This window comes from Theropithecus gelada, chromosome 5 (genome assembly GCF_003255815.1).
Source record: "Theropithecus gelada isolate Dixy chromosome 5, Tgel_1.0, whole genome shotgun sequence".
Classification (NCBI taxonomy): Eukaryota; Metazoa; Chordata; class Mammalia; order Primates; family Cercopithecidae; genus Theropithecus; species Theropithecus gelada.
This window is the reverse complement of record NC_037672.1, coordinates 61,568,634-61,596,331: the sequence shown is the minus strand read 5'-3', so window position 1 is coordinate 61,596,331 and position 27,698 is coordinate 61,568,634. Positions and strand designations below refer to the sequence as shown.

At 37.7% G+C, this 27,698-nt stretch overlaps 1 protein-coding gene and 1 pseudogene across 1 annotated transcript in view; one reads left to right on the top strand and one right to left on the bottom strand.

Annotated features, from left to right (window-relative positions):
• Positions 1 to 27,698, top strand: part of CFAP299 (cilia and flagella associated protein 299) — a 637,558-nt gene that overhangs the window by 53,964 nt on the left and 555,896 nt on the right. The gene's annotated exons all lie outside the window — the stretch shown is intronic.
• On the bottom strand, positions 169 to 2,304 carry LOC112624794 (annotated as a pseudogene).

The window sequence follows — 27,698 nt, the reverse complement described above, 5'->3', positions numbered from 1 at the left end:
ACACAGGAAGGCGGCCATGGGCCAAAGTTTATGAATGACATTCAGAAGGATTTCTGCCAGTGACTCGATGGCTCGCTTCCACTGGGAAGGATCTCCAGTCTGCCCCCAGGGAACCTGGACCCAAACATGAGCATCAGGCCTGCCCCGGAAATGGACACCCCAGGTCCGTCACTCTGAGGCCTGGATGTAGACGGGCACAGCGAGCATGGCACATGGGCCCTTGGTCCCGGCCTGCAGCTCCGCCAGAGCCAGGTTGGAGCCCAGCCCCTGAGCGTGTCCAGGTACCATCAGCTCAGGTTCCGCACCCACCACACCACCCACGACAATGGACAGCACTGCGTCCGGCTCTGCAAAGGGTGGCTTGCCTGGGACCGCCTCGGGTACCAGGCCAGCCCCTGTGTCCTTCAGCTCCTCCAGCCTCAGCGGGTCAGGCAAGGGGGTCACCACCTTGCGCCCACCACTGCCGCCACTGCGCGGGGCTGCCATCCTCTGGGGGGCGGGTGAGGCGCCGGGTTTGCAGGTCCTTGTCCTTTTGATGGCTGAGACGACAGCGGCGATCTTTGAGGTATTTGTGGCGGAAAAAGCCCTTGGCGCAGCCAGCCCAGCGGAACTTGTAGTTGCCCGTGTGGGCGCGCTGGTGCTCGGCGAGGTGGGCACAGCGGCTGAAGGACTTGCTGCACAGGGCACATTTGTGGAGCTTCATGCCGGAGTGGGAGAGGATGTGGGCCTTCAGCTTGTCCGGCCGGTTGAACTTCTTACCGCAGCCTGTGTGCGTCGATAAAGGGTATTTGCATTTCTTGAAACGCTGGTCGATCAACATGTGTCTCTTAAGTTTGTCCTTGCGGTTGAATGCAGACTCGCACACTGAGCATTTGTAGGGCTTCTCGCCTGAGTGGATGTGAGCGTAGTCTGAGGTAATGCTCCTGCCGGGAGGACTTCTTGCACACCTGGCACTTGAACCTGCCCCCGCTGCCGTGGGTGGGCAGATGACGCCGCAGGTAGCGTTCACAAGGAAACACCTTCTAGCAGTGTAGGCAGGGGAAGTTGTGGGTGGCGGTCTGCAGGTGATGCTCCAGGGCCTCTGTGGTGGGTATTTGATGATACATTTGACACACTTGTCAATGGCGCTTTCCCTCTTGGGGCTGTGCTGTAGCAGGAGGCTGTGGGAGTGCTGGTGCACGCCCAGGTGGTACAACGAGGGGAAGTCCTTGCCGCAGAGGTGGCAGGGGTAACTCAGCTCCTCCTGGTGGCTCTTGATGTGCTCCAGAAATGTGTTGAACTTTGGGAAACAGCTTTTGACCACATACTTGTACACCTGCTTGTTCCTATGCTGGGTCATGTGAGACTTGAGCTGGAAATAGGTGCTGAACTTGCTGGGGCAGAACTGGCACAAGTAGGAGCTGTAGATGAGGACTACATGCTTGGGTTCCGGCTTGGCCCCCTCGCCCTTGCCGGCTGTGGACAAGGCCTGGGGCTGTGGCGCGCTCGGCAGGGGCTGGCCCAACCCTGTATTTTCCTCATCCTCCTGCCTACTGAGGTTCAGGGCCAAGACCTGTACGGTCACAGAGTTTCCAGACATGGTGCCGCCACTGTGTCCTGGAGGCCATACCTTGGGGGTCTGCCTGTGTTTCCTAACATTAGACTTCTGGGCAAAGGCAGGGCCACATGCAATTCATTGGAAGGGCGTCTCATGGGTGTGGTTTCAGATGTGCTGCTACAGGTCCAAGTTTTTGATGAATGACTTGTCACAGTATGGGCACTTGAGTTTCTGAGACTTTGGCTTCCCTGCAGCTTCCGGGAGTCCCCTGGCACCTTTAGCCCATGGGGTCTTCAGTATTGGTGGAGAGTCAAAGGTGACCACAGTGCCCCCGGTGGCGCTGGTCATGGGGCGGCAGGGTTTGGTCCTTTGGGTTTGAATCCCTGTTTGCCAGGGCTGTACGCTGCAGGGGTGGGGTATACTGGAGCCTCCACACACTGGTTTGGCACCTCCAGGGGTGGGTAGGTCTGCATCCCCAGCACCTGGATCTCCACCGTTCCACTCCCAGCCAGGGGTGCAGTAGCACTGTACACCTTCACTGCACCATTCCTACCAGCATTGGGATGTGCAGGGGGGCCCAGGCCCTGGGGTGGAGGTAGCGAGGGCTGAGGTGGTGGTGGTGGGGGCAGTGGTGGAGGAGGCAGAGGAGGGGGTGGAGGCTGGGTGAGGTAGCTGGGGACAGAATGTATGTTCAGGCTGCTCTGCACAGGTCGGGGGCCCTAGGGCATAGGCTGGTCCAGGGATGTGAAGGTTGAAATGACAAACATGTGTTTGTGTGTGTTTAACATGGAAAGTTTCTTTTTATAAGCTCTTTAATAAGACAGATGATCTTACCATTTCTTTCTTCTTTATCAAATGTTGAACGACATTTAAGAAATTTCTAATATGAAATCCTCCTTTTATGCCCGGGATAAGCTCAGCTGGATCATTTATTATCTTTATTATTCACTGCTGGCTTGGGTTAGATAATAATTTATCTGCATTGTCTTTTGGATTTTCTACCCGGTATTATCTGTTAATCATTCCTATCTAGTATTACAATAACGAACAATTTTTTCTCTTTAGAGCTTCACTTTCTGATCACCCTACAACCCAACTTATTCCATCTCCGGGTTTGAGTTAGTCTTTCATAAGTCCCATTTTAAGAGTCTAAGGATTTATTAAAACACACTCCATTATCATAGTTCTGATCCTACGCCTGGGAAACTAAAAATTAAGGCAATTCTCAGCTGTTGAACATTGTAGTCCAAGCAAGAGACCTGTGCTTAGAGTGACCAAAGACCAGAGCAGAAATTGAATGGCATTTGAGGAGTGAATAACAAATTGAATATATTTTTAGTTGCATCAGGGCAACAGGGATAAGTAGAGTGATAACTCTTTAGCTGAAATGTTTATTTGAGGACAAAGGCTTGATTCTGTCACCGAGAAAACAAAATAACTGAATGACTCATATTCTGATACCACATTGGCTGAGTTCATTAGAGGTGTTACTTTGTGCCTTTATTGCTTAACTGATAATAAAAATAGCTAACCTTATCGAGCACATTCAAATATTCAGGCAGTACTAAAATCCTTTTATAAGCATTTACTTATTTAATTCTTCAAACACATTTCATGGATGTTGAAATTGAGGCACAGAAGGTTAAGAAAATTCCTAAAGTCTTTCAATTAACATGTAGTAGAGCTGGAATTGAAATTGAAGCGTAGTGTCTCCAGAGCCCGTGGTGGTTTACAGTTTAATAATTGACAACCAAAGTGATTTATCCAGATTTATTAACATAGATTTATTGAGGTATAATTGACAACAATTATACATATTTATGGTATGCAATGTGATATTTTGAAATACATATACATTAGGAAATGATTATTATAATCAAGCTTATTAACATTTCCATCATAATACCTTTATTTTGTGATGAGAATGTTTAAGGTCTTAGCAAATTTCAAGTATGCAATATGGTGTTATTAACTCTAGTTGCTATTCCATACATTGTATCTCCAGAACTTACTCATTCTAGATTACTGAAACTGTATACCCTTTGACTGACATCTCCCAATTTCCCCTACCCCCCAACCCCCTGGCAACCATCTGTTCTCTGCTTTTATGAGTTTTACTTTTTATATTCCACATATAAGTGAGATCACACAGTATTTGTCTTTCTGTGCCTGGCTTATTTCTCTTGACATAATGTCCTCCAGGTTCATAGTGATGTTGCAGATCATAGGATTTTCTTCATTTTAAAGGCTGAGTAATTCCCTCCTCTCTCTCTCTCTCTCTCCCCCTCTCTAATATATATATATAATATATATATATAATAATAATATATTATATATATTATTAATATATATATATTAGAGAGGGAGAGAGAGAGTGTGTGTGTGTATATATATAGAGAGAGTATATATATATACACACACACACACACAAAACACACATATATCCTGCATTTTCTTTATTCATTCATCTATTGATGGACACTTAGGCTGATTCTGTATCTTGGTTCTTGTGAATAATGCTGCAGTGAATATGGGAGTGCAGATATCTTTTTAACATGCTAATTTCATTTCCTTGTATACTCAGAACTTGGATTGCTGGATTATGTGGTAGTTCTATTTTTAATTTTTTAAGAATCTTCATAGTGTTTTGCATAATGACTATACCAAGTTGTATTCCTACCAATAGTATGCAAGGATTCCCTTTTCTCCACATACTTGCCAAAGCTTGTTATCTTTTGTCTTTTTGATAATAGTCATTCTAACGGGTGTGAAGTGTTATCTCACCGTGGTTCTGATTTGCTTTCCCCGATGACTAGTGATGTCGAGCACTTTTTCATGACAATCACATACTGTGTAACAACATTTTGGTCAATGACAGACTGATGCAAGGTGGTCCCATATGACTATAATGAACCTGAAAAATTCTTATTTCCTAGTGATGTCATAATGCAGTGCATTACTCATGTTTGTAGTGATGCTGGTATAAACAAACTACTGTGCTGCCAGTCATATAAAATTATGTCACAGATGCTGGGTGTGGTGGCTCATGCTTTTAATCCTAGCACTTTGGTAGGTTAAGATGGGAGTATTGCTTGATCCCAGGAATTTGAGACCAGCCTGGGCAATATAGTGAGTCCCCCATCTCTACAAAAATTACAAAATTGGCCAGGCATGGTGGGAATGCCACAGACAGACACTCAATGCCAGTCAGTGTAGAAAGCTGGGAGAGGGTGTGTACCCCAAAAAGTCACAGGGGTGGAGCTACCCAAGGCCATGGGAGCACACCTGTTGCATCAGTGTGACATGGAGTCAAAGGAGATCATTTTGGACTTTGTGACCTGGATTTGAGACATGGAGTCAAAGGAGGTCATTTTGGAACTTTAAAATATGACTTCCTTATTGGATTTGACTTAGCCCTTTTCGACCTTATAGGCCTTTCTTTGGCCTGTCGCCCTTTCATTTTGGCCAATTTCTTCCATTTGGAATGGGTGTGTTTACTCAATGCCTTTACCTGCCTTGTATCTAAGAAGTAACTAACTTGCTATTGATTTTACAGGCAGGCTCATAGGTGGAAGGGACTTGCCTTGTCTCAGATAAGACTTTGGGCTTGGACTTTTGGGTTAATGCTAGAGTGAGTTAAGACTTTGGGGGACTGTTGGAAGGGCATGATTGTGTTTTGAAATGTGAGGACATGAGATTTGGGAGGGGCCAGGGGCAGAATAATACAGTTCGGCTGTGTCCGCACCCAAACCTCAACTTGAATTGTAATTTGAATTGTAATCCCCGTGTGTTGGGGTGGGATCTTGGGGAAGGTGATTAGATCAAGGGAGTGGTTCCTCCATGCTGTCCTTGTGATAGTGAGTGAGTTCTCACAAGATTTGATGGCTGTATTAAGGGGCTTTTCCCTGCCTTCACTTGACACTTCTCCTTGCTGCCGTCATGTGAAGAAGGATGTGTTTGCTTCCCCTTTTGCCATGATTGTAAGTTACCTGAGGCCTTCCCAGTCATGCTGAACTATGAGTCCATTAAACTTCTTCCTTTTCTAAATTATCCAGTCTTGGGTATGTCTTTATTAGCAGTGTGAGAATGGACTAATACAGACCCTATCTCAAAAATGAAAAAAAGTGTAGCATATATAATTGTGTATAGTACATACTACTTGATAATATTAACAAATGATTATTTTACTGGTTTATATATTTACTACACTATTTATCATTATTTTAGAGTGCACTCCTTCTACTTATTTTAAAAAAAATTAACTGTAAAACAGCCTCAGGCAGGTCCTTCAGGAAATATTCCAGAAGAAGGCATTGTTATCATAGGAGATGACAGCTCTATGGCTGTTACTACCCCTGAAGACGTTCCAGTGGGATAAGACATGGAGACGGAAGACAGTGATATTGATGATCCTGACCCTGTGTAGGCTTATGCTAATGCGTGTGTTTATGTCTTAGTTTTTTAACAAAAATGTTTTAAAAGCAAAAAAGAAAATACAAATTTTAAAAATAGAAAAATGCTTATAGAATCAGGAGATTAAAAAGGAAAATATTTTATGCAATTGTACAGTGTTTCTCTGTTTTAAACTAAATGTATTACAAAAGAGATAAAAAAGTAAAACATTTTAGAAGTTTATAAAGTAAAAAGTTACAGTAAACTAAGGTTAATTTATTATTTAAGAAAGAATAACAATTTTGTATAACTTTAGTGTAGCCTAGTGCTGTGTTGATAAAGTATACAGTACAGTAATGCCTTAGGCCTTCACATTCACTCACCACTGACTCACTGACTCACTGAAAGCAACTTCCAGTCCTGCAACCACCATTCATGATAAGTACCCTATACATGTATATCATTTTTCGTTTTTTATACATTTTTACAGTACCTTTTATATGTTTAGAAACACAAATACTTATTATTGTGTTCAATTGTCTGCAGTATTCAGTACAGTAACATGCTGTACATGTTTTTAGCCTAGGGGCAATAGACTATACCATATAGTTTAAGTGTTTGGTGGGCTATACTATCTGGGTTTGTGTAAGTACACTCTATGATGTTCAAACAACTACAAAATCACCTAAAGACATTTCTCAGAATGTATTCCTGTTATTAAGTAACGCATGACTATACCTCTTGACCATTTATATGTTGATATGGTTTGGCTCTGTGTCCCCACCCAAATCTCATCTCAAATTGTAATCCCCATAATCCTCACATGTCGAGAGAGAGACTTGGTGGAAGGTGACTGGATCATGGGGGCAGCTTCCTCCATTCTGTTCTCCTGATAGTGAGTGAGTTCTCATGAGATCTGATGGTTTCATAAATGTTTGACAGTTCCTCCTTGACACGCTCTCTTTCCTGTTGTCTTGTGAAGAAGGTTCTTGCTTCTTCTTCACCTTCCTCCATGATTGTAAGTTTTCTGAGGCCTCCCCAAGCATGTGGAATTATGAGTCAATGAAACCTCTGCCCTTTATGTATTACCCAGTCTCTGGTACTTCTTTATAGCAGTGTGAGAAGGGACTAATACACATGTCTTCTTTTGAAAAATATCCATTCACATCCTTTGACTATTTTCTAATAGGGTTATTTGTTTCCTTGTGATTGAGTGAATTCCTTATACATTTTGGATCTTAACTCTTTTTCAGATGTATGGTTTGTATATTTTTTCTCTCATTCTGTAGGTTGTTCCTTGGCTGTACAGAGTTTTTTTTTTTTTTTTTAATTTGATGCAGTCCCATTTGTCTATTTTTGTTTTTGTTGTCTGTGCTTTTGGGGACATCTCTAAGAATTTATTGCTTCCTACAATATCAAGAAGCTTTTTACCTGTTTTTCTCTAGTATTTTTGCAGTTTCAGTTTCTTATGTATAAGTTATTAATCTATTTTGAGTTGGTTTTTACATATATAGGGTGATACAAGGGTCTAATTTCATTCTTCCACACTCAGAGAATCAGTTTTCCAAACAACATTTTTTGAAGAGAACGTCTTTTCCCCAATGTGTGTTCTTGGCGCTTTCTGCAAGGATCAATTGACCATAAATACGTGCATTTATTTCTGGGCTTTCTGTTCTGGTTCATTGGTTTATATGTCTGTTTTTATGCTGGTATCATGATATTTTGATGGCTATTGTTTTGTAGCATATTTTGAAATCAGGTGATGTGCGAGGTCAGGAGATCGAGACCATCCTGGCGAACACGGTGAAACCCCGTCTCTACTAAAAAATACAAAAAACTAGCCGGGCGAGGCGGCGGGCGCCTGTAGTCCCAGCTACTCGGGAGGCTGAGGCAGGAGAATGGCGTAAACCCGGGGGGCGGAGCTTGCAGTGAGCTGAGATCCGGCCACTGCACTCCAGCCCGGGCGACAGAGCCAGACTCCGTCTCAAAAAAAAAAAAAAAAAAAAAAAGAAATCAGGTGATGTGATACCTCCAGCTTTGTTCTTTTTGCTCAAGATTCCTTTGGCTATTTGGGGTCTTTTGTGACACCATTGAAACTTTGTGATGTTTTTGATGTTTTTTTGTTTTGTTTTGTTTTTTTCCTGTTTCTGTGAAAATTCCATTGGAATTTTGAGAAAGATTGTATTGGATTTGTGGATCAAGTTGGAAAATATGCATATTTTTGACAATATTAATTCTTCCAATTCATAAACATGTGATATCTTTTTATTTGTGTTCTCAAATGTTTTCATCAGTTGTATAGTTTTTAATATATAGATACTAATATTTTATCTCATGGTTATTTATGTGTATTTTATTTTCATGCTATTGTAAATGGGATCATTTCCTTAATTTCTTTTTTTTGGATAGTTTGTTGTTAGAGTGTACAAACATAATTGATTTTTCTATGTGAATTTGGTATCCTGAAAATGTACTAAATTTATTAGTTCTAATATTTTTTGGTAGAGTTTTTAAGAAAATGTCACCTGCAAGGAGAGACAGCTCTACTTTTTATTTTCTGATTGAATGTCTTTTTAAATTTTTGTTATTACTTGTTCTTGCCTAATTGCTGTGACTAAAGCTTCCAGAAGTATATTGAATAGAAGTGGCAAGAGTGGTCATCCTTTTCTTATTCCTGATATTAGAGGAAAGCTTTTCACCATTGGATGTGATGTAGCTGTATTTGAGGTACATTTCTTCTATACCAAACTTGTTGAGAGTTTTTATTATAAAAGTGTTTTAAAACATTGTCTAAAGATCAAAGTTTAAGGAAGAAGCATAAAGATTGTGTTTAATGAGTCCTAACTTGATTATTACAAGTTATTAGATGAAATATCTGATTTAAAAATGGTATGATGTAAATAAACCTCTGGCAGTTAGCTTCTCGCTATTTTTAACAATTTGGACTGAAGTATTAAAACTAAATTCAAGCCCATGAAACTGCTTATTTTTAATAAATTCATTGAATCAATCATTTACAAGTATAGTAGTAAACATTCTTCACAACGTAATTATCCTTCAGTTACTGGTGACTGCATTAATTATAATTTAACAGAAAATAATTGACTAGGCCTAGAAAGCCTAAAAAATGGTTTATTTTCTGCACACACACACAAACACACACAGAATGTCTTTCTCTCCTTTCTTTTACTCTTCTCTGCCTTTTAATATATTTAGAGCCACTACTGAGAGAAAATAAGTAAACAGAGCTATAGATGTCTTCCATTGCACTATGTATCACTGCCAAGTTTGTCAGCATTCTCAATTAATTTGCTTAGTTGATAAATTATTTTTTGTGTTTGTTTTTATTTCTATTTAATTGGAAAATTATTTAAAATATAACCGTGTATTTGGTCTAAGGGAAGGGTGATAAAAACCCACTACAGTGATCCTTTACCCCTTTTAGAGTTAGAGATGTTCATTTCCAGCACTCAATAAATAATAGGAAGAAATGTCAGGAGATGCATAAACAGAATTTGTTCCCTTTTTTTATGAGCTGGCTCAGTACACCGTTAAGAGCAAACACCCATGTTTGCCTCAATCATATTTTTATAAACAATCACTGAGATAATATGTGTAATATGTACATTTTATATTTATAATATTCAGTTATTGAGTTCTAAACATTTGTACAGTGCATTTTACTAGCATTGTTATTACTATTAAGGATGGGGAATATGCAATGAATTCTTTTTAGTGTACATTAACCTGGTAGTAGATTTATTCTAATCAAGGTAATTATAAGTGAGCTACATAGTTTGATTTCTTTTTAAAATTTAAATGTTGAGACAGTTTTCAGATGTGGACTTATTTCTTGATTTGGCATAACTTACACATTCTAAACCAGAGGCATTTTTTGGTGTAAGAGGTTAAAAGAATATATATTACATCCTCAAAAGTAATTAACATTATAGAAATAGTAGACTTTTAAAATTAAAATTTAATTCCTCTATTTGTTGGATTTTTGCCAACTTGCAATGTTATGACTTTTTAAATGTGTGTTTTACTTACTTTATATATTGTCTGTCTCTTTACATCTATATGTTGATATAGATGCAATTAGATATATAAAGTTTCATGGAAGTGAATAGTTTGATAGTTTACTGAGTGTATTTTGTATATGATATAATAGTAGTAGTATTTTAACTATCATTTGCTGATGTGTGTCAGTCACTGGGGAGGAGTTTACATGTTTTAACTTGTTTAATGCTCACAACCATCTTGATAGACATGAAATTTTCTCCATTTCAGAAATGGGGAAACTGAGTTGATATGGCTTGGTTGTGTCCCCACCCAAATCTCAGCTTGAATTGTATCTCCCAGAATTCCCACTGTTGTGGGAGGAACCCAAGGGGAGACAGTTGAATCATGGGGGCTTGTTTTTCCTTGCTATTCTTGTGATAGTGAATAAATGTCATGAGATCTGATGTGTTTATCAGGGGTTTCTGTTTTTGCTTCTTCCTCATTTTCTCTTGCTGCCACCATGTATGAAGTGCCTTTCACCTCCCACCATGATTCTGAGGCCTCCCCAATGGAACTGTCAGTCCAATTAAACCTCTTTTTTCTTCCCAGTCCCAGGTATGTCTTTATCAACAGCATGAAAATAAACTAATACAGTAAATTGGTACCAGTCAAGTTGGCCATTGCCGAAAAGATACCTGAAAATATAGAACTGACTTTTGAACTGGGTAACAGGCAGAGGTTGGAACAGTTTGGAGGGCTCAGAAAAAGTCAGGAAAATGTGGGAAAGTTTGGAACTTCCTAGAGACTTGTTGAATGGCTTTGCCCAAAATGCTGACAGTGATATAGACAATAAGGTCCAGGCTGAGACAGTCTTAGACAGAGATGAGCAACTTGTTGAGAACTGGAGTAAAGTGACTCTTGTTATGTTTTAGCAAAGAGACTGGTGGCATTTTGCCTCTGCCCTAGAGATTTGTGGAACTTTGAACTTGAGAGAGATGATTTAGGGTATCTGGTGGAAGAAATTTCTAAACATCAAAGCATTCAAGAGGTGACTTGGGTACTATAAAAGGCATTCAGTTTTATAAAGGAAGCAGAGCAGAAAAGTTTGGAACATTTGTAGCCTGACTATGCAATGGAAAAGAAAAGCCCATTTTCTGGGGAGAAATTCAAGCTGGCTGCAGAAATTTGCATAAGTGGCAAGGAGCCTAATGTTAATTCCCAACACCATGGGGAAAATGTCTCCAGTCCATGCCAGAGACCCTCACAGCAGCCTCTCCCATAACAGGCCCAGAGGTCCAGGAGGTAAAAATGGTTTAGTGGGCTGGGCCCAGTGTTCTTGGTATCCTGTGCCGCAGCTGCTCCAGCCATAGCTGAAAGGGGACAATGTACAGCTTGGACTGTGGCTTCAGAGGGTGGAAGCCCCAAGTCTTGGCAGCTTGCACATGGTGTTGAGCCTGTGGGTACACAGAAGTCAAGAACTGAGGTTTGGGGACCTCCGCCTGGATTTCAGAAGATGTATGAAAATGTCTGAATGCCCAGGCAAAAGTTTGCTGCAGGGGCAGGGCCTTCATGGAGAACCTCTGCTAGGGCAGTGTGGAAAGGAAATGTGGGATCAGAGCCCCCACACAGAGTCCCTACTGGGTCACTGCCTAGTGGAGCTGTGAAAAGAGGGCTACCATCTCCAGATCCCAGAATGGTAGATCTGCAGATAGCTTGCACTGTGTACCTGAAAAAGAAATAGACACTCAATGACAGCTCATGAAAACAGTCAGGAGGGAGGCTGTACCCTGCATAGCCATATAGCCAAGGGCAGAATGGCCAAGACCATGAAAACCCATGTCTTGAATCATTGTGACCTGGATGTGAGAGTTGGAGTCAAAAGAGATCATTTTGGACCTTTAAAATTTGACTGCCCCGCTGGATTTTGGATTTGCATGGGCCCTGTAACCCCTTTGTTTTGGCGAATTTATCCCATTTGGAATGGCAATATTTACCCGATACCTGTACCCCCACTGTATCTAGGAAGTAACTAGCTTGCTTTTGATTTTACAGACTCATAGGCAGAAAGGACTTGCCTTGTCTCAGATGAGACTTTAGGCTGTAGACTTTTGGATTGATGCTGAACTGAGTTAAGACTTTGGGGGACTGTTAGGAAGGCATGGTTTTTTTTTTGAAATGTGAGGACATGAGATTTGGAGGAGGCAGGGGTGGAATGATATGGTTCAACTGTGTCCCCACCTGAATCTCAACTTGAATTGCATCTCGCAGAATTCCCATGTGTTGTGGGAAGAACCTAGTGGGGAGGTAATTCAATCATGGAGGCCGGTCTTTCCCTTGCTATTCTCATGATAGTGAGTAAGTATCATGAGATCTGATGGGTTTATCAGGGATTTCTGCTTTTGCGTCTCTCATTTTCTCTTGCCACCACTATGTAAGAAATGCCTTTCATCTCCCACCATGATTCTGAGGCCTCCCAAGCCATGTGGAAGTGTAAATCCAATTAAACCTCCTTTTCTTCCCAGTCTTGGGTATGTCTTTATCAGCAGCATGAAAACGAACTAATACATGAGTGCACAGAGTTTATATGCAAGTTTGTACAACCAATAAAAGGCAGAAGCAGGATGAAGACTCTAGCTTTCCGACATCAGAGCAAACTGCTCTGGATTTCTAATAATATTCTTTTGCCTCATATAACAAAATTGGGCGATGTATAATCTATCTTCAGATTGTAGCCTCTTGCTTAGACATTATTCCATGTATTCTCAGTCATAGAATTCATATGACCAAACAATATTAAGGTAAAATTATAAGCACTGAGTGCCACCTGACAATATTGGGTTTGAAAAGGATGTTATGAAATGCAGGTTTGTCTTTATCAGAATTTAAGTAGCCTGTTCAATTCACTCTAAATAGGAGATCAGGCAATGGAGCTTTTGGTGACTAAACATCCATGTCATTAATATGTTTATTTAACACAATATTAAATCAGTTTTGAAAAGGTGCAGGTGTGTTTGGGTAGCTTTTCTCTCTAAGTAGTGAATTTGCAACGTTAGCAAAAACGTTTTTGCCCTTGGATTTGGACAGTGATAACAAACTTTCTCAGCCTAAGAAAAAACTGGAACTCCAACTTAAAATTTTCCTCTGTGATTTCAAAGTGTTTTAACTCTAAGTAGCCTGGGAGAAGCTCACAACAATAAATAAATCTGTTTATATAAGTGCTGAAAAACATTTCCTTTTAATAGAAATAGTTGCTCAATAAATAATCTTAAAGCAAAGAAGCTACAGTATAGGAAATAACTTATTTGTGGATTCCGACTGTTATCCCTAAGTTTAAAATGATTCTGCTGTTTTGAATCTTGTTCATCCTTTTTTCCAATACAAACTATTAGCTCTGATTTCAATTCCTCTGTGAACATGAAGACTGTTCCTAACACAGGCTCTTTGTATTTGCTGTTCTTTCTGCTTGAAAAGCTCTTCTGTCTGTTCCATCAGTGTATGGCTGGCTCCTTCTTGTCATTCTGATCTTAGTTCATATGTCACCTTTCAATCAGTTCTCCCAACTGTTCATCTAAACCAGTCACCCAGTCACATACTACAACATTGCTCTATTTTATTTTTCTCTGAGGTCTCATTACTTTATATATTTTTGTTTGCATTCATTGATTAATACATGCAATGTTTTTCTCCTTAACTGCGTTTAAGCTCCATACGAGCAAATATCTTTTCTCTTTGCTCACCTCTGTCTTATTAGAATCAGTCATAGCACCTGTTAAATATTAGGTTTTCAACTACTAGTAGATAAATCACTTTTTGATTTAAGACTTGAGAGTGCCAGTTTTTGTATGTAATATGAAGAAGGTAGCAGTAAGATTATTTGTCATTTATTTTGCAACACTAATGTTTAGCCAGAATTGACAATGGGGTCCTGTGTATGATACCCGTGGCCTAGCCTAAGAAGTAAATGATTTAAATTATGCAGTTTGAACATACATGATTTAAAAAATTACATTACAAAAACCTACACCTACATATGTCTTTTAAAAGCTTATTTCAATTGTATAATTATGTGATAAGGAAAATTGCTCCTAAGTGAAATTGCTGGGTCAATGGTGATATAGCAACTGTAGCAATGTAAGTATATAATATTATATATACATATATACACACACAATATAATTTCTATTTTTTATTTGTGATAAAGTACACATGTAACATTAAATTTACCATCTTAACCGTTTTTAGTGCAGAGTCCAGTGGTGTTCATTATATTTACCTTGTTGTATGCCCTATCTCTGGAGCTTTCACCTTGTAAAGCTAAAACTTCATACCCTCATAGAAGTTGTTGTTCCGACAACAACTCTTCATTTGCTTATTCTCCAGTTCCTGGCAACCTTATTCTACTTTCTGTTTCTATGAATCTGACTACTCTAGGTACCTCATCTAAGTGGAATCACACAATATTGCCTTGTTTTGTGACTGGCTTATTTTACTTAATGTCCTCAAGGATTGTCCATGTTGTAGCATCTACCAAAATTTCCTTCATTTTTGAGGCTGAATAATATTCCATTGTGTGTATATACTACATTTTGTTTATCCATTCATTTATTAATAGACACTTGGGTTGCTTCTATCTTTTGGTCTTTGTGAATGATGCTACTATGGACATAGATGTACAAATATTTCTTTGAGAGCATGCTTTCAATCTTTTGGATATATGCCTGTTAGTGGGATTGCTGTATCATAGTATTTTTAGTTTTAGTTTTTTTTAGGAACCATCATACTTTTTTCATAGTAGCTGCACCATTTGACATTTCCACCAACAGCGCACAAGTGTTCCAGTTTCTCTGCATCCAAGTCAATGCTTCTTATTTTCTGATATTTTAATAGTAACCATTCTGATGGGTGTGAGGAGTAGCCGTTACATACTGAAATATATCGTCAAACAAATGTCTCTTAGTAGAACCTGGAAATTATACTAGAGTTGTTGTAGGAGGTATGGACAATTGTGGGACATAAGGCTTTGAACATTGCCACTTTCTATACCTGCCCAATATGGATCTCATTTCTTTGCACCTGAGCTGCAAGAACTTCTGCAGGAAAAAATACCAGACACTAGCCTGTTAGCAGTGTGGCTTCTGTTCTTCTAAGTAGACTGATGCCGTGTCTTACCTGTAGTAGTGTCAAGAATCAGTGTTTAGATGAGCCTAAGAAGACTCCAGATGTGGATTACAAAACTCTAATACTGTGTGGTGCTAGATCATGACTAAATGCTTTGTTTTCTTTTGATATTTTAAATATAATTTGCAGGAATGTTGTATGCTTTTGATTTTCTCTTTATGAAATGGTAATAATGATACATTTCCCATTAAATCTTTAAATATTCATTAATAACTTTTAGGGTCACTTAAATGTATAATTGACTTTATCTCAGAATGTATTTTGCATGTATAATGCTTATGTTCTCTCATTTTGTAATTTTAAAAAAGGAAAAGAGCAAAAACACATTAAGTGCATATTTGCACATTTAGAATGGAGTACTTCTTATGGTTTTTATATTAGTACATATACTAATATATTTTTTGGTATTATTACTATATTAGTATTTAAGCATATCCTTCTGCAAATATCTAAATTAGTAGCAGTGCTTCAAATATCCCAACCAGCATACAATTTATACAAGAAATATGAATATAAAAAGAGTTGATTCTAAAACTCACTAGATGAAATAGATTGTATAATTTTCTGAAGAGTACATGATTTTTCTTCATTTTAGAGTCCCTTTTCAGCTCCTGAAAAGTTAGCTGTTTCTGATATAGTTATTAGATATAGCCCTAACAGTAGTTATTAATGATATCAACTCACACAGTGTTATTATTAACGCATAGAAAATGATAGCATTATGGGTTATATTTTTACTGTACCTGCTCCTCAGGATAGATCATGTCATGGTTGAATAAAACTCCAAAACAGAACAACAAGAAAACCTAATGTCCCACACAAGACAAGAGGAATGATTTTTGATAGAAATAAGAATGTTAGTATATTGATTAGGGTATGGTCAGCAGGCAGATTATTTAATAAACCTTGTACAAATTTTGCTTCCAAAGTGTCAAACGAGTATGTAATGGACTTTATACATTTGCTTCAAAATGTCAAAGGCCTAGTTCAACAGAGCCTATGTGGTGTTGGTTGAAGTTTTATATTTCTTAGTGGGTGTCAGATTTATACTGTATCCATTCCTAAGACAAACTTTTTTAAGTTTAATTTTTATTTTTTGAGGCAAGGCTCACTCTGTCACCCAAGCTAGAGCACAGTGATATAATCATGGTTCACTGTGGGCCCTAAGGAATCCTCCCACCCCAGCCACCAAAGTTGCTAGGACCATAGGCCCATGCCACCACACAGATCATTTTGTTTACTTTTTGTAAAGATGAGCTCTCACTCTGTTTCCCAGGCTGGTCTCAAACGTCTGGGCTTAAGAGATTGTCCCACCTTACTTAGTCTCCCAAAGTGCTGGGATTACAGGTATGAACCATACCTGGGATTACAGGTATGAACGTGCCTGGCCCCTAGTGCAAACTTAATGTTAGATATCATTTACATCTATCAAGTCAAAAAAAATTTCAAAGTCCAATACTAGTGAAACCTTTCACAATATTAATATACAACCTGTTGATTATCTATTGTGTCAAAGCTATGGATAAGCATCTTATTTGGCTCCCACAACAACCTTGAAAGTTAAGTATGCTCATCTCCATCACATAGGTGATAGTAATGAAGCACAGACAAGATAAGCAACAACTTACCTAAAATCAAACAGTTAGTGGCAGGGCTCTGTATGTTTCCAAAATCTGGGCAATACCATATCTACATGTTTTTTTAAACCAAAATAGCAAAATTTTATATTACTCTAGGTTAATATTCTTAAGATATGAGCAATAGTAGGGCAATGAGGTTAAATTAACTGCTGTTATCACTGAGATGGAATAAAACAAAATAAATAAAAATTTTCAAGCAATGTCAATGAATGAAAGTATAGGTTAAAAAAAAAAAATCCAGTAGAACACAAAATAATAAAAACAAGCAGAGTATAGCCCTGACTACTTCAACCCAAGGCATATCAGTTATCTACTGTCATGAAAATGCTGCATTAAAACCTACCCCAAAACTCTGTGCCTTAGAACAACCACCGTTTATTCAGCTCACAAGTGTATGGGTTGGCTGGGCTCAGTCCTGCTGCCGTAGAACTGGCTCAGATGATCTTGGCTGGGCTTATTCCGCAGTCTGTGATCAGTTTGTGAGTTGGCTGGGGCTGCCTGCTCTGGAATAGCTTTGGCTGGGATGACTCAAATCTGCTCCATATGACCTCCAAACTTCTTGCTGGCTAGCCTGAGATGTTCTTCTGGCAGAGGCAGGGATCTAATGGAGAAAGGCCTGGGATTAGAACTGGAACCCTATTCTTTCTGTATGAGTCTGTTCACCAAAGCAAGTCACAAGGCTAGCCCTGATGCAAAGGGTGAAGAAATAGATTCCACTTCTTTTTAAGATAACTTGAAAATTTATCTTGCGAAAGGTGTAGATACAGGGAAATGTGCATGAAAAATTGAGCACATTTTAAAAATAACTGGGGCCATTTTTACCTCCACAAATTAACCAACATTGTGAATTTTGTGTTCATTATCCTCTTACTTTCCTTTTTATAAAATTTATTGTATTTATAAGTGTTCCTAAAAAGTATATTTTAAATTTTAGTTGTTTTGACTTTAAAAAGAAATGATAGTACTAGATGTAATCTTTGGGACTTACTTTTTCATGTAACATTTAATTACTAAGAATCATTCACATTATTGTGTGCTGCTATTGTTTATTTGCTTGGCTATCTATCTGTATAACATTCTATTGAATGTATTACCATGGAGTCTTACATTTTCTTGTTGATGGATATTTGGATTTCTTATAGGTTTTTCCATGGTGAACGGTACTGCCATGTACATGTTCCTTAATGCACATACACAATAGTTTCTACTGGGCATGTGCCGTACACTGGAATATATCAGTTGTAGAGTATTATATGAATAGTTAACCTTACTTTCAAAGTAGCTAAACCAATTTCCCCTCCTAACATCAATTAATAAAATATCTTTTGACTCTACATCCTAGTACTTGTCCTAATTTGGTTTATTTTTGCCATTCAACTATTTTAAAAGTACTTTCTCATTGTGCTCTTATTTATCACTAAATATGTTGGATTGAAGATTTTTCAGTCATTTGGTCATTTCTTGGATTATTGATCATTCATGTTTCTCTTTTGTGAAAAGCCTGTTCATGTCCTTTGCCCTTTTTAAAACTCTGTTATTTGTGCTTTTCCTTTTTATTTGGAGGAACATTTTATTTATACTTTTTATTACCTATATTTCAAGTTGTTTCTCCCAGTTGTTAATTTGTCTTTTTGTTTTATTTAAGGTGCTTTTGACAGTCAGAATGTGAAATTAACTTGGGCATGAGATTACTGGGAGTCACGGAGTAAGTCAGACATGGGCATACTGGCCTCTTCTCCACACATGCCCTAGGTTATGTACTGCCATTTGAGAAAATGGATGAGAATGGTGGACACCGAGAAGGGCTCTGGTGTAAATGGGAGAAATGGGCAAGAAAATTACTTGCTTTTTTAAAAATTGAATTTTTAGAATGCAAATATAACTTTTGCTGTCTTTTTTCCAAATCATTGTAACATTTTTATTTTTATATCTTTGAGTTTCTGCATTCCTAAGCAATAAAATGGTTAAGTGGTATCTTGAAAAGTTAGCCAGGTATTGGTGGTGTGTGCTTGTAGTCCCAGCTACTTGGGAGGCTGGGGTGGGAGAATAGCTTAAGTCCAGGAGGCAGTAGGGTTGTAGTGAGCTGAGATAGCACCACGGCACTCCAGCCTGGGCGCCTGAAGCGAGACTCTTTGTAAAAAAAAAAAAAAATGTATATGTGTATGTGTGTGTGTATATATATATGTGTGTGTGTATGTACACATCTAATAAATATATTTGTTAGGAAACTATGTAATTCTGACTTAACCTGTTTGTGAACTGATAATTTGTACATTGTTAGGTATCTTCATGAAGGTAAACAGAAAAAGAAAAAAATGAGAAATTTTAGCTGGTTCCAAATATTATTATTTATAATAGGTCAAATTAAAATATTTGAGTTATTGGCAACCCTAAAACACTCAGAAATGTATCACTAGATAAAAACATTCAAGTATTTAAACTAATGCAGGTGTCAGAAAATATGTAATGTGTAGTATTATAGAGTACAAATTAAAATTATAGAATTCAAAATAGATTTAAAATGTACTGGGACTCACCATTTTTACAAATGTATTGATAAAATTTCCCAAACATTTTAGCCTTTTATTTGTTGTTGCTTTTGTTTGGTCATAAAACACTCCTACAAAGTTTGTTAGATTATATCATTCTTGAATTAGACAAAAAATGAATTTCCACATACATATCATGAAGAAGACATGTTTTTAAAATGCCATCAAGATGTATTGGTGGTTATTTCATGGATTTCGTGGATTTTTATTTTGTTTTCACAGCTTTACTGTTTTAACTTCTACAGACGGTAGAAAAATGCTCTGAAGCAGTGCACTTCCAAATTTGATCATTATTGACAGGAATTATTTGAAGCACCTGAAATCTGATATGAGCCTTGGACAGAAGTATCCCAGATGATAACATACATGAGTACAAAGCAAGACTTAGAAAGAGCACTATATTTTTGGAAAAAAAGGGAAAGCACACCACTTCACTTGGAATGTTTTATCAAGAGAGGGATACAGAAGTGAAAAGTAATCTCTGTGCTTTATTTGGCATTGTTTCTGTGTTCGATTTTGGTCTTTGAGTTTGGCAAGAGTATGGAGACTCTGGAGAAGGTCCAGCGAAGATCAGCAGGAGTGATGTAAGGAATGGGGACTAGCTCCTAAGGGAGGGCTCAATGGGATCAGGACTGTTTAAATTGGAGAAGGGAAGACGAACGGGCGATTTAACTGTCTTCAAATATTTGAAAGGTTATTATAGGGAAGATGCAGAACAGATGTTCTTTACTTCCACAGGAGACCAAATAAAAGGAAATGCTTTTGAATTGTAGCAAGAGAAAAAGTTCAGTTGGCCATAAAGATGGACATAAGTATAAAGAAGGGATTAAACACTGAAACAGGTAACCAAGGAATATGGAGAAGTTTAATCCTTAGAGATTTTCAAAAGTAGGACTAGATAGCCATCGCCTCAGATAATTTACGTGTCCTCCCACCTCAGTGCAGGGAACTACCCTATATCTCCTTCTGAAACTCTTCCAACTCTGAGATTCTATGCATGTTTTTTTCACCCTGGTGGGAGTTACCTAGAAGATAGTCAGTTAGTACCATATATCCAAGGATAGAAGCTAGAATTCAGCAGAAGCAGAGATCAAAGGGTTACCTGGTATTTTCATGGTTGTCTCTGATATCCTCCTAACTAAACAGGTATTGGTGACTGGATCAGGGAAGAGAAAATGTTTCTTACCCGTCCATGCGTAGAACTGTATTGCATGTGGCTTTTTTCTCTAAACTTTCTGAATCAGGAATGATCATTCAAGAAATTATAACAGCTAATGTTATATTGAAGATGAAGCATTGCATTAATTATCTTACTTATCACTGGGTGGTGGTGTTTCTCCTTTCACAGATAAAAAAATAGACTAAGACAAATTTAATCATTAGCTTAAGGTCCTTCAACAGGTGAATGCAGAATTCAAAGCTTGGCCTGCTTGCCGTTTTTTTTTTCTATTCTAGGAAGAAGTTGTACATATTTAGAAACATCCTTCCTTAATACGGGCAGCTTTTGTTAATAAGAATTAGGTTGGCTCCAAAAAGTAATCATCTGCATTAAGAGAACATAAAGAAATGTGTGTTAAATGAATGAGGACCAAGACTTAGGATTCGGGTAAAATTTGGTAATACCTGTGTCATAATTAAGTTGCTCTTCTCCACTAAAGCAGCATTGTATGTAACCAGAGATATTCATTTCCTTTGGCTATTTGACCCATTATTGGGATAATTGAATGCTGGCCTCTTGAATAATAGAAGGTTTACATTTCAAATAAGCCATGGAGTTTGAGCATCTAGATTTTCAAAAGCCATGAGTGACATGGGATATTGAAAATTTCCCTAGTGAACTTAAATTTTAGAGGAAATTTGAAGAAACAGCCCTTCATATGTATAAACTGGCACTTAATTCATTAATTCTTACTTGTCCTCAATCATCCTCAATCATTACTTCATTTAGTTTTATCACTGCCTAAGGTTTGCTTAGAGTCAACTTATTCTGAGTCTTTGTATTTCAAGTAAAATATATAGTACTTCTGGGAAAAATCTAGAAGGATGAAAGGAATGTAAACAATCTAAATTTTTTATCGAAAGATTAGACATTTACATGCTCTAGTATTTATTAAGTCTTTAGAAAAATTATATCTTATTTATTTATTTATTTAATAAACAAGTTTTGAGGACCCAAAGCTATATATTATGCACTATTGACTTTCTAGTAAAAATGTGAATTCTTTCACCATTTTTTTGTTACTGTTTTGTTGTTATGATATTTTCTGATTCCTGGAAACTTATGAGACAAATAGGTGTCAAGAGCCCTTGAATGTTGTTTTCTAGGATAAGATTTCTTTTTGCCCATATTCTCTTTTGCATTCAATAATTTAGACTTATTTTACTTCATAATAAAGAGGATGAGAGAACAGATATGTATTAATATAATAGTAATAATCAATAGCATTTATAGAACATTCACTCTCAGTGCCCACAGAGGTCATCATCTATGGTGTATTCTGTGCAGTGGCATGCGTTCTCTAAGTACTACTCTGAAAGCTTTGCATGTGTTGTCTCTTCAAATCCTCAAGTCATCCAGTGAACTAGGGGCTTGTATTAGGTCCCTTTTATGGAATAAGAAAGTGATTCACAGAGAGGTTAAGTACCTTACGTAGGTCCCTCAGCTAGTAAATAGAGGGGTTAGGATTCTTAACCAAGCAATCTAGTGACCATGCTTTTAGTCTTGTACTGTGCTTCCCTTCTATTGGAGACCACTTGCCTATGCAAAATTTCACGGTCATCATTTTAACTATTCCAAGCTTCTGCACTTCATTTCTGATCAATAGTCTGAATCCACATATAGACCTTTTTTGTTTTTTGCTTATTAAACACTAAGCATAAAAGCATTATAATTCAAATATATGTGTGCATATTATAAGCTACTACTAAATGAATGTGTTTTCATGACACATTTTGGGGTAAAAAGATAAGCAAGGAAAAGCCCCTTTAATTAAGAAGCTTATGGTTCAGAGAGGAATATCTCATAAACTCAAGTAAATACGTTGCTCGAAGTGGAATGTGCTGACATAAACAACATATTCCAGTAGCACAGAGGAGCAAGTGATTCATTCTTATTTGGTGAGTATGGTGCTGTGGACCTTGCCTCGGGGAGAGAAAGCTGAAGGATTTGTATTAAGTAAGATAACTAGGAGACATGGGCATAGACAATGTGCAGTATAGAAAATGAGGACATTTTACCAGCAGCTTTGCTCACTGAGGATGCTGAAGAATGCAGCAACATGTAGCTATGTGTCTCAGTTATTTGTTGGATTGTTAATATCAAGAAATGATGCCTTGACACACACATACCTATTCATTTACCTGTCTATTCATTTTTTCCACCAAATCCCTGGTTAAAGTAATCTCAGTTCATTGGGATGGCAAGTATCTTCCTTAATGGGTGTGCATCCTTCAGCCTCAAGAATATTTAGAATGTCGTATAAAAGTGTTTAAGACTCAGAATTTTAGCATTGATATTTGTGTGTTAGGGAAGACTCTGTTCAGGTTTAGAATTTATTATATATGCATAAAATAAGTAAGAGATTTCAGTCTTTTTGAATGGTAGCTTCATAACTTTAAGTTAAAATGTGCAATTGAGAAAGTGTTCTCAATTTGTGTGAGAAGAGAGTAGACTTTGTTTGTATCCCAAAGCCACCTGTGCAGTAACATCAAAAGTGTGGGTGAAAGTGTAACGGAAGTGGGTTTAACAGAGAATGGAAAGAATGAAATTGCACACCAAGTACAGATCCAACTATAGAGACAGACATTGCTGTCATTCCTTGAGCATTGACCATGGTGCTGGCTGTGGCTTTGAAGCCTTACCCTTAGGTGATTGTGAAGGCAGCAGGCATCCCAGAGAGGGATCAGAGTGGGAGAAGATAACAAGACGGTATGTGAGCTCACCTGTGACACCTTTCAGGGTGGGACCCAGGAGCTGGAGATGTTTACAGCTAGGTAGACGGAAACTAACACCTGCAAATTTAGCTTATTACCTTTAATGAAGCCCTATTTGTACCTATAGACTTTAGAGATTAGACTTACTCTACTTGAGTAAAAACAAAAAGGAAAGAAAATCTGGGACAGTGAAGGTACCAAGAAACTGGAGGAACTACAGAGAGTGGATGTGTTAGCAATTCTAGATGAAAGAAACAGAAATTCACTTTTCGTCTGTGTCTCACGAGGCACGGGAGTCCAAGACCTCAATGTTGGGAAAGAAAGTTGACCCTTCTTCTCCAGAGCCTCATGGCCACTCATTTCTGCATTTGTCTGTATGTTTCTGTCATTTTTTTTTTTTTTTTTTTTGCTTTTAACTGCAAACCTGCTTCTCTATTTCTCTGTGTTTATGCCATAAAATTACTGTTGCAGTGTTTTGTCTTTCTGTCCAAGCACTTAGAAATTGATAAAAATTGTGAGTCATAATTGCAAATTTCTAGGAGAAAAAAATGTGATTGACCCAGTTTCAGTCACTTCTGGTTAAGAGAGCAGAATCATCTGGCCCATGTTCATCTTTATATGTGTGAATGTCATCTCTGAAAAGAAGACTCAGTTGTCTTCTTGGAGCCGGGTGTGAGAGGCATGCAAGAAATGAATGGGGATTTCTAATGTAGTGAGATGTGTCTCGAAAACGCAACTAGAGAAAAGTATCATTTCCAATCCAATTTTTAAATAGAAGCCAGTTTAAAACTTTCATTCACTGAGAACATCAAAGGATTTGTACTAGTTTTAAAGTAGTTTCTCATTAAGTTTAAGGAATAAAATGAAGCACAATAATTAGGTCAGTGATTTTCAAAGCGTTTTGTTTTTGTTGTTCCTTCAGCAGAATATTTTTGCAAATGAAATCTCGCGTGCACCTCCACAAAGTAAAAGAGATTCAAGGGGGGTGCTATGGCTGAAGTATTGTCAAGGGTCATGGAATCCTCCCTGCCCATCCCCTGAAGGGCATATATTCTAACAGGCTCCGTTTTGTAGTTCTATTACTAACCCCCTCTGTACCCACAACATCCACATGGACGTACTCTAGAGTTACCTTAGGGAAATTTCATCTTTCTTGGCATATTTACTTACATACATGTACTCTTCATTTTGACACATGTATTTTATGTGAAAAGATTCATACACATTTGTGTTAAATAGCACTAAGGGTGGGACTATTCCCTTTTGGTTCACCATGGTGACCCTACCTATCCAAACCACTGCTTGAAACATAGAGGTGCTGAAGCAATAGTTGTACTGAATGAATATATATAAATTAATAAAATTACAAAGATGGGGACAACCTCATCCTTTTAAAAATAGTCTCCTAACAAAAAAGTCTAGTGGTTTTGCAATAAATATTTGCTAAATTAATCAACCTAAAAATGAAAATATAACCTCTATCATTTATGTTAACTTGGTAATGTTACAATTGTGGCATGACAACATAGCTAACAAAATTTTGTCAGGCTTTCTGGGTGAGCTAATGTGTGGGTCAGGCCTAAGAAATGACTTACAAAGTTAGAAGTTGCTACTAATTTTCTATGTTTCTGAGTATTCCCCCAAATAAGTCTATATTGCAAAGGAGGTCAAATAAAAAATACTCTTGTAAACATTTACCATTTACATAAAAATCATTGCCTCTTGTACAGTACAGTCAAGTACTAATTTGTGTATCAATCTATGGCAACATATTGAATCTGAATGAAATAAATTTTTGAATTTTGTTTTTCATCTACATTTTTAATCTGGTTGCTAAAATAGTTTAACTGGTAGTTTTATATAATTTTCATATAAAAATTGTTAATATATACATGGGAAATACTGGTTTACTTTGAGACATATACATTGTAAAAAAGGTTAATGTATATATTTATGCTATAGACATTTGTTCCTATTAAAATATCATCAACAGACATAAATTCAAACCTCAGAAATAGATATTTATAAATTAATTTTTAGTAAAAATAAACTAAAATCCCACAGTCCAATTTTTGACTCTTCTGAGGATGTGTTATATAATAGGGAATATTTCTCTACTGAGAGGATTTGTAGCCATTGAAGTTGCTCCTTAAATCTCAGAAAAATATTGGAAAACTGTGTTAACAAGTCTGACATACATACATACATACATACATGGGGTGATTACTATAGGCTGAAATTGATTTGTTTTGTTTGATTTTCGCAAAGCTACAGAGCTATACAGAGCTATACAGAACTGAGCATTAGAGCAGGTTGAGTATTATATTCTATGGACAGGATTAAAGGGGTTATAATTTCTGCTGAAATAAACAGTAAGAAAGCAAATAGGAGAAATTACTCTAAAGGCTTTATGAAGAGCATCCTTTCCTGAAAAGCTGTTGAAAGCAAGCACAAATTGTTATTAGTATACATGCTAGAGGAAAAGGTGACACGCATCCTGCTGGAAATCTGGCACTGGGATTGTTAAAATGTAGGCTTATATGGAAAATATCTTGACTGTGGGGTGTGTTTGTGATGGTCAACTTGACTTTGAAATTTAAAATTGTGCTTTTATTATGTAACAAACTTGTTGTGAAATCATGTCCTCATCATAATTTACCCTATACATATTTTATATTATTTTTGTTTACATTATTTAATTTTGTTAGATTTTCACAAAAGACCTACTGTCCTTTCCTCAAAGGTTTATAATTTAGAACATGTAGCTGAAAATGCATTAAAAGCAGATATAGCTAATGCACAATTTTACCATAAGTGTAAATAGCAGGGCTACTTGTCTGATATTGTAAATCTACATATTTCTGCCCATCAGAAATAAAAGAAATACAGCAGGTTTCTCTATGACATTTCAAGATATTTTCATATATTTATCTTATCAGTTATTGATTTGAGTAAAATGAGGGTAAGTCTTTAAAAGATGCCATTATAATAAGCTAACCAGATAAAAGATATTTTATACATTGCATCATTGTATTATAACTATTTAGTTAAAGACTCATTTATAAAGATCTCCTTGCATATAAATGTAGCAGCTTGGGGATTGGGTAAGGTTCGTAACACTGACATTCTGAAAAAGGAGGTATGGGGCAGGAGTCTACTACAGCAGCTCACCAACAGTAAAGTGGTCTTATTGTTACTGGAAAAGAGTCCCTATCCAGACTCCAAGAGGGGGTTCTTGGATCTCGTGCAAGAAAGAATTCAGGGTGAGTCCATAGAGTAAAGTGAAAGCAAGTTTATTAAGAAAGTAAAGGAATAAGGAATGGCTACTCCATAGGCAGAGCAGCAGCCTGAGCTGCTGGTTTGCCATGTTAATGGTTATTTCTTGATTATGTGCTAAAGAAAGGGTGTATTATTTATGAGGTTTCTGGGAAAGGGGTGGGCAATTTCTGGAACTGAGAGTTTCTCCCCCTTTTAGACCATAAGTAACTTCCTGACATTGCCATGGCATTTGTAAACTGTCATGGCGCTGGTAAGGGTGATTTCTAACATGCTAATGCATTGTAATGAGCAGTGAGGACAATCAGAGGTTACTCTTATCACCATCTTGGTTTTGGTGGGTTTTAGCGGACTTCCTTACCACAACCTGTTTTATCAGAAGGTCTTTATGACCTGTATCTTGTGCTAACCTCCTATCTCATTGTGTCATTTAGAATGCCTAAGCTCCTGAGAATGCAGCCCAGCAGGTCTCAGCCTTATTTTACCCAGCTCCTATTCAAGATGGAGTTGCCCTGATTCAAACACCTCTGACACTATCCCTGGATGTGAGGTTAAGTATGAGTACTCAACGTGGTATTGGTAGCTCTTTCCTTGAAATGATTACTGTTCGGTTTCCATTTTGACGATAATAAGCTGCTTTTACTATAACAGATGGATTAGCCCTTTGTTTCACAATTGGGTGTCAATTTGAAATAGAATCATATTTCCTGTTCTATTACACTTTATGTTGCATCCCACTCCAGATGAAGGATGATGCATTGCGATTTGGGTAGGTTTTGACAAGGAGTGATTGTAATGCTCCACTATTCTTATGGCTTCCACAACTGTCTCTGCTCTTCTGTGGTTATATACATGTATATGTATATGTACATGTGTACATATACGTTTGCTATTTCACCATCCCAGGCCCTTTTTGCCCTTCTGTCTCTTTCACCAAGTGAGGACACAGCATTTTTCCCTTCCAGAGGATACAGTGACAAGCTACCATCCTAGAAGCAGACACAGCCTTCAGCAGACACTAGATCTGCTGGCACCTTGATCTTGAACATCCTAGCCTCCAGAACTGAGCAAATAAATTTCTGTTATTCGTAAATCACGCAGTCTGTGGTATTTTGTTATAGCAGCATAAGTGGACAAAGCCAGATATGTATATACATATTTGCCAGGAATAATTTAGAAAGCCAATTAGAA